This window comes from Eurosta solidaginis, chromosome 2, assembly GCF_040869045.1.
Source record: "Eurosta solidaginis isolate ZX-2024a chromosome 2, ASM4086904v1, whole genome shotgun sequence".
Classification (NCBI taxonomy): Eukaryota; Metazoa; Arthropoda; class Insecta; order Diptera; family Tephritidae; genus Eurosta; species Eurosta solidaginis.
The window spans coordinates 288,536,442-288,548,185 of NC_090320.1; positions in this window are offsets into that span (position 1 = coordinate 288,536,442).

An 11,744-nucleotide genomic window follows, 5' to 3' on the forward strand; every position below is an offset into this window, starting at 1 on the left:
TTCTATAGGTGGACGCCTTTTCGAGATATCGCCATAAAGCTGGACCAGGAGTGACTCTAGAATGTCTTTGTACGATATGGGTATCAAATGAAAGCTGTTAATGAGTATTTTAAAAGGGAGTGATCCTTAGTTCTACAGGTGGCCGCCTTTTAGAGATATCGCCATAAAGGTGGACCAGGAGTGACTCTGGAATTTGTTTGTACGATATGGGTATCAAATGAAAGATGTTAATGATTATTTAAAAGGGAGTGATCCTTAGTTCTACAGGTGGCCGCCTTTTCGAGATATCACCATAAAGGTGGACCAGGGGTGACTCTAGAATTTGGATATGGGAATCAAATGAAAGGTGTTAATGATTATTTAAAAGGGAGTGGGCCTTAGATCTATAGGTGGACGCCTTTTCGAGATATCGCCATAAAGCTGGACCAGGAGTGACTCTAGAATGCCTTTGTACGATATGGGTATCAAATGAAAGGTGTTAATGATTATTTAAAAGGGAGTGGGCCTTAGTTCTATAGGTGGACGCCTTTTAGAGATATCGCCATAAAGGTGGACCAGGAGTGACTCTAGAATTTGTTTGTACGATATGGGTATCAAATGAAAGATGTTAATGATTATTTAAAAGGGAGTGATCCTTAGTTCTACAGGTGGCCGCCTTTTCGAGATATCACCATAAAGGTGGACCAGGGGTGACTCTAGAATTTGGATATGGGTATCAAATGAAAGATGTTAATGATTATTTAAAAGGGAATGGGCCTTATTTCTATAGGTGGACGCCTTTTCGAGATATCGACGTAAAAGTAGACCAGGGGTGACTCTAGAATTTGTTTGTACGATATGGGTATCAAATGAAAGGTGTTAATGATTATTTAAAAGGGAGTGGGCCTTAGTTCTCTAGGTGGACGCCTTTTAGAGATATCGCCATAAAGGTGGACCAGGAGTGACTCTAGAATTTGTTTGTATGATATGGGTATCAAATGAAAGATGTTAATGATTATTTAAAAGGGAGTGATCCTTAGTTCTACAGGTGGCCGCCTTTTCGAGATATCACCATAAAGGTGGACCAGGGGTGACTCTAGAATTTGGATATGGGTATCAAATGAAAGGTGTTAATGATTATTTAAAAGGGAGTGGGCCTTAGATCTATAGGTGGACGCCTTTTCGCGATATCGCCTTAAAGCTGGACCAGGAGTGACTCTAGAATGCCTTTGTACGATATGGGTATCAAATGAAAGGTGTTAATGATTATTTTAAAAGGGAGTGGGCCTTAGTTCTATAGGTGGTCGCCTTTTCGAGATATCGACGTAAAAGTAGACCAGGGGTGACTCTAGAATGCGTTTGTACAATATGGGTGTCAAATGAAAGGTGTTAGTTCTATAGGTGGACGCCTATTCGAGATATCGACGTAAAAGTAGACCAGGGGTGACTCTAGAATTTGTTTGTACGATATGGGTGTCAAATGAAAGGTGTTAATGATTATTTAAAAGGGAGTGATCCTTAGTTCTACAGGTAGCCGCCTTTTCGAGATATCACCATAAAGGTGGACCAGCGGTGACTCTAGAATTTGTTTGTACGATATGGGTATCAAATGAAAGGTGTTAATGATTATTTAAAAGGGAGTGGGCCTTAGTTCTATAGGTGGACGCCTTTTCGAGATATCGCCATAAAGGTGGACCAGGGGTGACTCTAGAATTTGGATATGGGTATCAAATGAAATGTGTTAATGATAATTTTAAAACGGAGTGGGCCTAAATTCTATAGGTGGACGCCTTTTCGAGATATCGCGATAAAGGTGGACCAGGGGTGACTCTAGAATTTGCTTGTACGAAATGGGTATCAAATGAAAGCTGTTAATGAGTATTTTGAAAGGGAGTAATCCTTAGTTCTACAGGTGGCCGCCTTTTAGAGATATCACCATAAAGGTGGACCAGCGGTGACTCTAGAATTTGTTTGTACGATATGGGTATCAAATGAAAGGTGTTAATGATTATTTAAAAGGGAGTGGGCCTTAGTTCTATAGGTGGACGCCTTTTCGAGATATCGCCATAAAGGTGGACCAGGAGCGACTCTAGAATGTGTTTGTACGATATGGGTATCAAATGAAATGTGTTAATGATAATTTTAAAACGGAGTGGGCCTAAGTTCTATAGGTGGACGCCTTTTCGAGATATCGCCATAAAGGTGGACCAGGGGTGACTCTAGAATTTGCTTGTACGAAATGGGTATCAAATGAAAGCTGTTAATGAGTATTTTGAAAGGGAGTAATCCTTAGTTCTACAGGTGGCCGCCTTTTAGAGATATCACCATAAAGGTGGACCAGCGGTGACTCTAGAATTTGTTTGTACGATATGGGTATCAAATGAAAGATGTTAATGATTATTTAAAAGGGAGTGGGCCTTAGTTCTATAGGTGGACGCCTTTTCGAGATATCGCCATAAAGGTGGACCAGGAGCGACTCTAGAATGTGTTTGTACGATATGGGTATCAAATGAAATGTGTTAATGATAATTTTAAAACGGAGTGGGCCTAAGTTCTATAGGTGGACGCCTTTTCGAGATATCGCCATAAAGGTGGACCAGGGGTGACTCTAGAATTTGCTTGTACGAAATGGGTATCAAATGAAAGCTGTTAATGAGTATTTTGAAAGGGAGTGATCCTTAGTTCTACAGGTGGCCGCCTTTTAGAGATATCACCATAAAGGTGGACCAGCGGTGACTCTAGAATGTGTTTGTACGATATGGGTATCAAATGAAAGGTGTTAATGATTATTTAAAAGGGAATGGGCCTTAGTTCTATAGGTGGACGCCTTTTCGAGATATCGCCATAAAGGTGGACCAGAGATGACTCTAGAATTTGCTTGTACGATATGGGTACCAAATGAAAGGTGTTAATGAGTATTTTGAAAGGGAGTGATCCTTAGTTCTACAGGTGGCCGCATTTTAGAGATATCACCATAAAGGTGGACCAGCGGTGACTCTCGAATTTGTTTGTACGATATGGGTATCAAATGAAAGGTGTTAATGATTATTTAAAAGGGAGTGGGCCTTAGTTCTATAGGTGAACGCCTTTTCGAGATATCGCCATAAACGTGGACCAGGAGTGACTCTAGAATGTGTTTGTACGATATGGTTATCAAATGAAAGGCGTTAATGAGTATTTTAAAAGGGAATGGGCCTTAGTTCTATAGGTGGACGCCTTTTCGAGATATTGCCATAGAGGTGGACCAGGGGTGACTCTAGAATTTGTTTGTACGATATGGGTATCAAATGAAAGGTGTTAATGAGTATTTTAAAAGGGAGTGATCCTTAGTTCTACAGGTGGCCGCCTTTTCGAGATATCACCATAAAGGTGGACCAGGGGTGACTCTAGAATTTGTTTGTACGATATGGGTATCAAATGAAAGGTGTTAATGATTATTTAAAAGGGAGTGGGCCTTAGTTCTATAGGTGGACGCCTTTTCGAGATATCGCCATAAAGGTGGACCAGGAGCGACTCTAGAATGTGTTTGTACGATATGGGTATCAAATGAAAGGCGTTAATGAGTATTTTAAAAGGGAGTGGGCCTTAGTTCTATAGGTGGTCGCCTTTTCGAGATATCGACGTAAAGGTGGACCAGGGGTGACTCTAAAATTTGTTTGTACGATATGGGTACCAAATGAAAGGTGTTAATGATTATTTAAAAGGGAGTGATCCTTAGTTCTACAGGTGGCCGCCTTTTCGAGATATCACCATAAAGGTGGACCAGGTGTGACTCTAGAATTTGTTTGTACGATATGGGTATCAAATGAAAGGTGTTAATGATTATTTAAAAGGGAGTGGGCCTTAGTTCTATAGGTGGACGCCTTTTCGAGATATCGCCATAAAGGTGGACCAGGAGTGGCTCTAGAAAATGTTTGTACGATATGGGTATCAAATGAAAGGCGTTAATGAGTATTTTAAAAGGGAGAGGGCCTTAGTTCTATAGGTGGTCGCCTTTTCGAGATATCGACGTAAAGGTGGACCAGGGGTGACTCTAGAATTTGTTTGTACGATATGGGTACCAAATGAAAGGTGTTAATGATTATTTAAAAGGGAGTGATCCTTAGTTCTACAGGTGGCCGCCTTTTCGAGATATCACCATAAAGGTGGACCAGGTGTGACTCTAGAATTTGTTTGTACGATATGGGTATCAAATGAAAGGTGTTAATGATTATTTAAAAGGGAGTGGGCCTTAGTTCTATAGGTGGACGCCTTTTCGAGATATCGCCATAAAGGTGGACCAGGAGCGACTCTAGAATGTGTTTGTACGATATGGGTATCAAATGAAAGGCGTTAATGAGTATTTTAAAAGGGAGTGGGCCTAAGTTCTATAGGTGGTCGCCTTTTCGAGATATCGACGTAAAGGTGGACCAGGGGTGACTCTAGAATTTGTTTGTACGATATGGGTACCAAATGAAAGGTGTTAATGATTATTTAAAAGGGAGTGATCCTTAGTTCTACAGGTGGCCGCCTTTTCGAGATATCACCATAAAGGTGGACCAGGTGTGACTCTAAAATTTGTTTGTACGATATGGGTATCAAATGAAAGGTGTTAATGATTATTTAAAAGGGAGTGGGCCTTAGTTCTATAGGTGGACGCCTTTTCGAGATATCGCCATAAAGGTGGACCAGGAGTGGCTCTAGAAAATGTTTGTACGATATGGGTATCAAATGAAAGGCGTTAATGAGTATTTTAAAAGGGAGAGGGCCTTAGTTCTATAGGTGGACACCTTTTCGAGATATCGCCATAAAGGTGGACCAGGGGTGACTCTAGAAAATGTTTGTACGATATGGGTATCAAATGAAAGCTGTTAATGAGTATTTTAAAAGGGAGTGATCCTTAGTTCTACAGGTGGCTGCCTTTTAGAGATATCACCATAAAGGTGGACCAGGGGTGACTCTAGAAAATGTTTGTACGATATGGGTATCAAATGAAAGGTTTTAATGATTATTTAAAAGGCAGTGGGCCTTAGTTCTATAGGTGGACGCCTTTTCGAGATATCGCCATAAAGGTGGACCAGGAGTGACTCTAGAATGTGTTTGTACAATATGGGTATCAAATGAAAGGCGTTACTGAGTATTTTAAAAGGCAGAGGGCCTTAGTTCTATAGGTGGACACCTTTTCGAGATATCGCCATAAAGGTGGACCAGGGGTGACTCTAGAAAATGTTTGTACGATATGGGTATCAAATGAAAGCTGTTAATGAGTATTTTAAAAGGGATTGATCCTTAGTTCTACAGGTGGCCGCCTTTTAGAGATATCACCATAAAGGTGTACCACGGGTGACTCTAGAAAATGTTTGTACGAAATGGGTATCAAATGAAAGGTGTTAATGATTATTTAAAAGGGAGTGAACCTTAGTTCTATAGGTGGCCGCTTTTTCGAGTTATCGCCATAAAGCTGGACCAGGAGTGACTCTAGAATGTCTTTGTACGATATGGGTATCAAATGAAAGGTGTTAATGATTATTTTAAAAGGGATTGGGCCTTAGTTCTATAGGTGGCCGCCTTTTCGAGTTATCGACGTAAAAGTAGACCAGGGGTGACTCTAGAATTTGTTTGTACGATATGGGTATCAAATGAAAGGTGTTAGTTCTATAGGTGGTCGCCTTTTCGAGATATCGACGTAAAAGTAGACCAGGGGTGACTCTAGAATTTGTTTGTACGATATGCGTATCAAATGAAAGGTGTTAATGATTATTTTAAAAGGGAGTGGGCCTTAGTTCTATAGGTGGTCGCCTTTTCGAGATATCGACGTAAAAGTAGACCAGGGGTGACTCTAGAATGCGTTTGTACGATATGGGTATCAAATGAAAGGTGTTAATGATTATTTAAAAGGGAATGGGCCTTATTTCTATAGGTGGACGCCTTTTCGAGATATCGCCATAAAGGTGGACCAGAAGTGACTCTAGAAAATGTTTGTACGATATGGGTATCAAATGAAAGGTGTTAATGAGTATTTTAAAAGGGAGTGGGCCTTAGTTCTATAGGTGGTCACCTTTTCGAGATATCGACGTAAAAGTAGACCAGGGGTGACTCTAGAATTTGTTTGTACGATATGGGTATCAAATGAAAGCTGTTAATGAGTATTTTAAAAGGGAGTGATCCTTAGTTCTACAGGTGGCCGCCTTTTAGAGATATCACCATAAAGGTGGACCAGGAGTGACTCTAGAAAATGTTTGTACGAAATGGGTATCAAATGAAAGGTGTTAATGATTATTTAAAAGGGAGTGGACCTTAGTTCTTTAGGTGGCCGCCTTTTCGAGTTATCGCCATAAAGCTGTACCAGGAGTGACTCTAGAATATCTTTGTACGAAATGGGTATGAAATGAAAGGTGTTAATGATTATTTTAAAAGGGAGTGGGCCTTAGTTCTTTAGGTGGCCGCCTTTTCGAGTTATCGCCATAAAGCTGTACCAGGAGTGACTCTAGAATATCTTTGTACGAAATGGGTATCAAATGAAAGGTGTTAATGATTATTTTAAAAGGGAGTGGGCCTTAGTTCTTTAGGTGGTCGCCTTTTCGAGATATCGACGTAAAAGTAGACCAGGGGTGACTCTAGAATGCGTTTGTACGATATGGGTATCAAATGAAAGGTGTTAATGATTATTTAAAAGGGAATGGGCCTTATTTCTACAGGTGGACGCCATTTCGAGATATCGCCATAAAGGTGGACCAGGAGTGACTCTAGAAAATGTTTGTACGATATGGGTATCAAATGAAAGGTGTTAATGAGTATTTTAAAAGGGAGTGGGCCTTAGTTCCATAGGTGGTCGCCTTTTCGAGATATCGACGTAAAAGTAGACCAGGGGTGACTCTAGAATGCGTTTGTACGATATGGGTATCAAATGAAAGGTGTTAATGATTATTTAAAAGGGAATGGGCCTTATTTCTATAGGTGGACGCCTTTTCGAGATATCGCCATAAAGGTGGACCAGGAGTGACTCTAGAAAATGTTTGTACGATATGGGTATCAAATGAAAGGTGTTAATGATTATTTTAAAAGGGAGTGGGCCTTATTTCTACAGGTGGACGCCTTTTCGAGATATCGACGTAAAAGTAGACCAGGGGTGACTCTAGAATTTGTTTGTACGATATGGGTATCAAATGAAAGGTGTTAATGATTATTTAAAAGGGAATGGGCCTTATTTCTACAGGTGGACGCCTTTTCGAGATATCGCCATAAAGGTGGACCAGGAGTGACTCTAGAAAATGTTTGTACGATATGGGTATCAAATGAAAGGTGTTAATGAGTATTTTAAAAGGGAGTGGGCCTTAGTTATATAGGTGGACACCTTTTCGAGATATCGCCATAAAGGTGGACTAGGGGTGACTCTAGAAAATTTTGTACGATATGGGTATTAAATGAAAGGTGTTAATGATTATTTTAAAAGGGAGTGGGCCTTAGTTCTATTGGTGGACGCCTTTTCGGGATATCGCCATAAAGGTGGACCAGGGGTAACTTTAGAATGTGTTTGTACGATATGGGTATCAAATGAAAGGTGTTAATGAGTATTTTAAAAGGGAGTGATCCTTAGTTCTACAGGTGGCCGCCTTTCAGAGATATCACCATAAAGGTGGACCAGGGGTGACTCTAGAATTTGTTTGTACGATATGGGTATCGAATGAAAGGCGTTAATGAGTATTTTAAAAGGGAGTCGGCCTTAGTTCTATTGGTGGACGCCTTTTCGGGATATCGCCATAAAGGTGGACCAGGGGTGCCTTTAGAATGTGTTTGTACGATATGGGTAGCAAATGAAAGGTGTTAATGAGAATTTTAAAAGGGAGTGATCCTTAGTTCTACAGGTGGCCGCCTTTTCGAGATATCACCATAAAGGTGGAGCAGGGGTGACTCTAGAATTTGTTTGTACGATATGGGTATCGAATGAAAGGCGTTAATGAGTATTTTAAAAGGGAGTCGGCCTTAGTTCTATTGGTGGACGCCTTTTAGAGATATCACCATAAAGGTGGACCAGGGGTGACTCTAGAATTTGTTTGTACGGTATGGGTATCAAATGAAAGGTGTTAATGAATATTTTTAAGGGAGTGGGCCTTAGTTCTATTGGTGGGCGCTTTTTCAAGATATCACCATAAAGGTGGACCAGGGGTGCCTTTAGAATGTGTTTGTACGATATGGGTAGCAAATGAAAGGTGTTAATGAGAATTTTAAAAGGGAGTGATCCTTAGTTCTACAGGTGGCCGCCTTTTCGAGATATCACCATAAAGGTGGAGCAGGGGTGACTCTAGAATTTGTTTGTACGATATGGGTATCGAATGAAAGGCGTTAATGAGTATTTTAAAAGGGAGTCGGCCTTAGTTCTATTGGTGGACGCCTTTTCGGGATATCGCCATAAAGGTGGACCAGGGGTAACTTTAGAATATGTTTGTACGATATGGGTATCAAATGAAAGGTGTTAATGAGTATTTTAAAAGGGAGTGATCCTTAGTTCTACAGGTGGCCGCCTTTTAGAGATATCACCATAAAGGTGGACCAGGGGTGACTCTAGGATTTGTTTGTACGGTATGGGTATCAAATGAAAGGTGTTAATGAATATTTTTAAGGGAGTGGGCCTTAGTTCTATTGGTGGGCGCTTTTTCAAGATATCACTATAAAGGTGGACCAGGGGTGACTTTAGATTGTGTTTGTACGATATGGGTATCAAATGAAAGGTGTTAATGAGTATTTTAAAAGGGAGTGATCCTTAGTTCTACAGGTGGCCGCCTTTCAGAGATATCACCATAAAGGTGGACCAGGGGTGACTCTAGAATTTGTTTGTACGATATGGGTATCAAATGAAAGGTATTAATGAATATTTTAAAAGGGAGTGGGCCTTAGTTCTATTGGTGGGCGCTTTTTCAAGATATCACCATAAAGGTGAACCAGGGGTGCCTTTAGAATGTGTTTGTACGATATGGGTAGCAAATGAAAGGTGTTAATGAGTATTTTAAAAGGGAGTGGGCCTTAGTTATATAGGTGGACACCTTTTCGAGATATCGCCATAAAGGTGGACTAGGGGTGACTCTAGAAAATTTTGTACGATATGGGTATTAAATGAAAGGTGTTAATGATTATTTTAAAAGGGAGTGGGCCTTAGTTCTATTGGTGGACGCCTTTTCGGGATATCGCCATAAAGGTGGACCAGGGGTAACTTTAGAATGTGTTTGTACGATATGGGTATCAAATGAAAGGTGTTAATGAGTATTTTAAAAGGGAGTGATCCTTAGTTCTACAGGTGGCCGCCTTTCAGAGATATCACCATAAAGGTGGACCAGGGGTGACTCTAGAATTTGTTTGTACGATATGGGTATCAAATGAAAGGTGTTAATGAATATTTTAAAAGGGAGTGGGCCTTAGTTCTATTGGTGGGCGCTTTTTCAAGATATCACCATAAAGGTGGACCAGGGGTGCCTTTAGAATGTGTTTGTACGATATGGGTAGCAAATGAAAGGTGTTAATGAGTATTTTAAAAGGGAGTGATCCTTAGTTCTACAGGTGGCCGCCTTTTCGAGATATCACCATAAAGGTGGAGCAGGGGTGACTCTAGAATTTGTTTGTACGATATGGGTATCGAATGAAAGGCGTTAATGAGTATTTTAAAAGGGAGTCGGCCTTAGTTCTATTGGTGGACGCCTTTTCGGGATATCGCCATAAAGGTGGACCAGGGGTAACTTTAGAATATGTTTGTACGATATGGGTATCAAATGAAAGGTGTTAATGAGTATTTTAAAAGGGAGTGATCCTTAGTTCTACAGGTGGCCACCTTTTAGAGATATCACCATAAAGGTGGAACAGGGGAACTCTAGAATTTGTTTGTACGATATGGATATCAAATGAAAGGTGTTAATGAATATTTTAAAAGGGAGTGATCCTTAGTTCTACAGGTGGCCGCCTTTTAGAGATATCACCATACAGGTGGACCAGGGGTGACTCTAGAATTTGTTTGTATGAAATGGGTATCAAATTAGAGGTACTAATGAGGGGCTTAAAAGGGAGTGGCCATAAGTTGTATATGTGAAGGAGATATCGACCAAAATGTGGACCAGGCTGACCCAGAACATCATCTGTCGGGTACCGCTAATTTATTTATATATGTAATACCACGATACTGTTCCTGTGTGGCTTCAAGCAATTTCGCCCATTTTCACAGACAACAATTATCGTCATACAATCTATGCCCCTACCAAATTTCGCAAGGATTGGTAAATTTTTGTTCGACTTATGGCTTTAAAAGTATTTTAGACAAATTATATGAAAAAGGGCGGAGCCACGCCCATTTTGAAATTTTCTTTTATTTTTGTATTTTGTTGCACCATATCATTACTGGTGTTGAATGTTGACATAATTTACTTATATACTGTAAAGATATTAAATTTTTTGTTAAAATTTGACTTTTAAAAAATTTTTTTTTAAGTGGGCGTGTTCGTAATTCGATTTTGCTAATTTTTATTTAGCACACATGTAGTAATAAGACTAACGTTCCTGCCAAATTTCATCATGATATCTTGAACGACTGCCAAATTACAGCATGCTAAACTTTGAAATTACCTTCTTTTAAAAGTGGGCGGTGCCACGCCCATTGTCCAAAATTTTACTAATTTTCTATTATGCGTCATAAGCTCAACCTACCTACCAAGTTTCATGGCTTTAGCCGTCTTTGGTAATGAATATCGCACTTTTTCGGTTTTTCGAAATTTTCGATATCGAAAAAGTTGGCGTGGTTATGGTCCGATTTCGTTCATTTTAAATAGCAATCTGAGATGAGTGCTCAAGAAGCTACGTACCAAATTTCATCAAGATACCTCAAAATTTACTCAAATTATCGTGTTTACGGCGGACGGACGGATATGGTTAAATGAATTTATTTTTTCGCCCAGATCATTTTGATATATAGAAGTCTATATCTATCTCGATTAGTTTATGCCGTTACGGATTACCGTTATGCGAACAAAATTAATATACTCTGTGAGCTCTGCTCAGCTGAGTATAACAACATACTAATATATGTATTCTTGCAAATAGATATGATGTATGGCAATTCATACTGTAATTAAATGCTATATAAATCAAGGGAGTACTGACAAATTAAAAATCCGCGTTGGGTGATAAAGCTACTGCAGAATTACATATTAGTATGTGTGTGTGTGTAAGGTTGGGGCTTTCTTGTTCTTATTCTGATAAGCAGGATGTGTTGCAAACATGCCCAGGGAAATTTGAAAACAGGCTGATATGGATAATATTTCTTTCCAGGAGAAAATATGTATTTCAGTTATTTCTGGGCAATTGCGATGATTTACGGTTCATACAAACGTCACGTTGAGTTTGGATTAAACAATTTCGATAAATAAGCTTTCGGTAAATTTTCGGAATTATTAAAGCATCAGGAATTTTTGGTATCAAATCGGGCATTTTACGGGTTGGTTTCGGGACTGATTTGGGAATATTCCGGTAATTTTTTCAGACTATTTCTGGATCCATTTCGGAATAAACTCGCAATTATTTTAGGGGTCATATCGAACCAATTTCGAAAACTTGTCGAAATTTACTCCTTTCGCGGTTGTTTTTGATACAGTTTCTACACTACATCGCGATTATGTCTGAATTGTTGGGGATCATGGCAGGGCTAGTTCAGAATCTTGCGAGGATCATTTTTGAACTATTTCAATATAGTTTCGGGATCGCTTACGGGATCACTTTGGTTATATTTTTGTATGAATTCGTTACTGTTT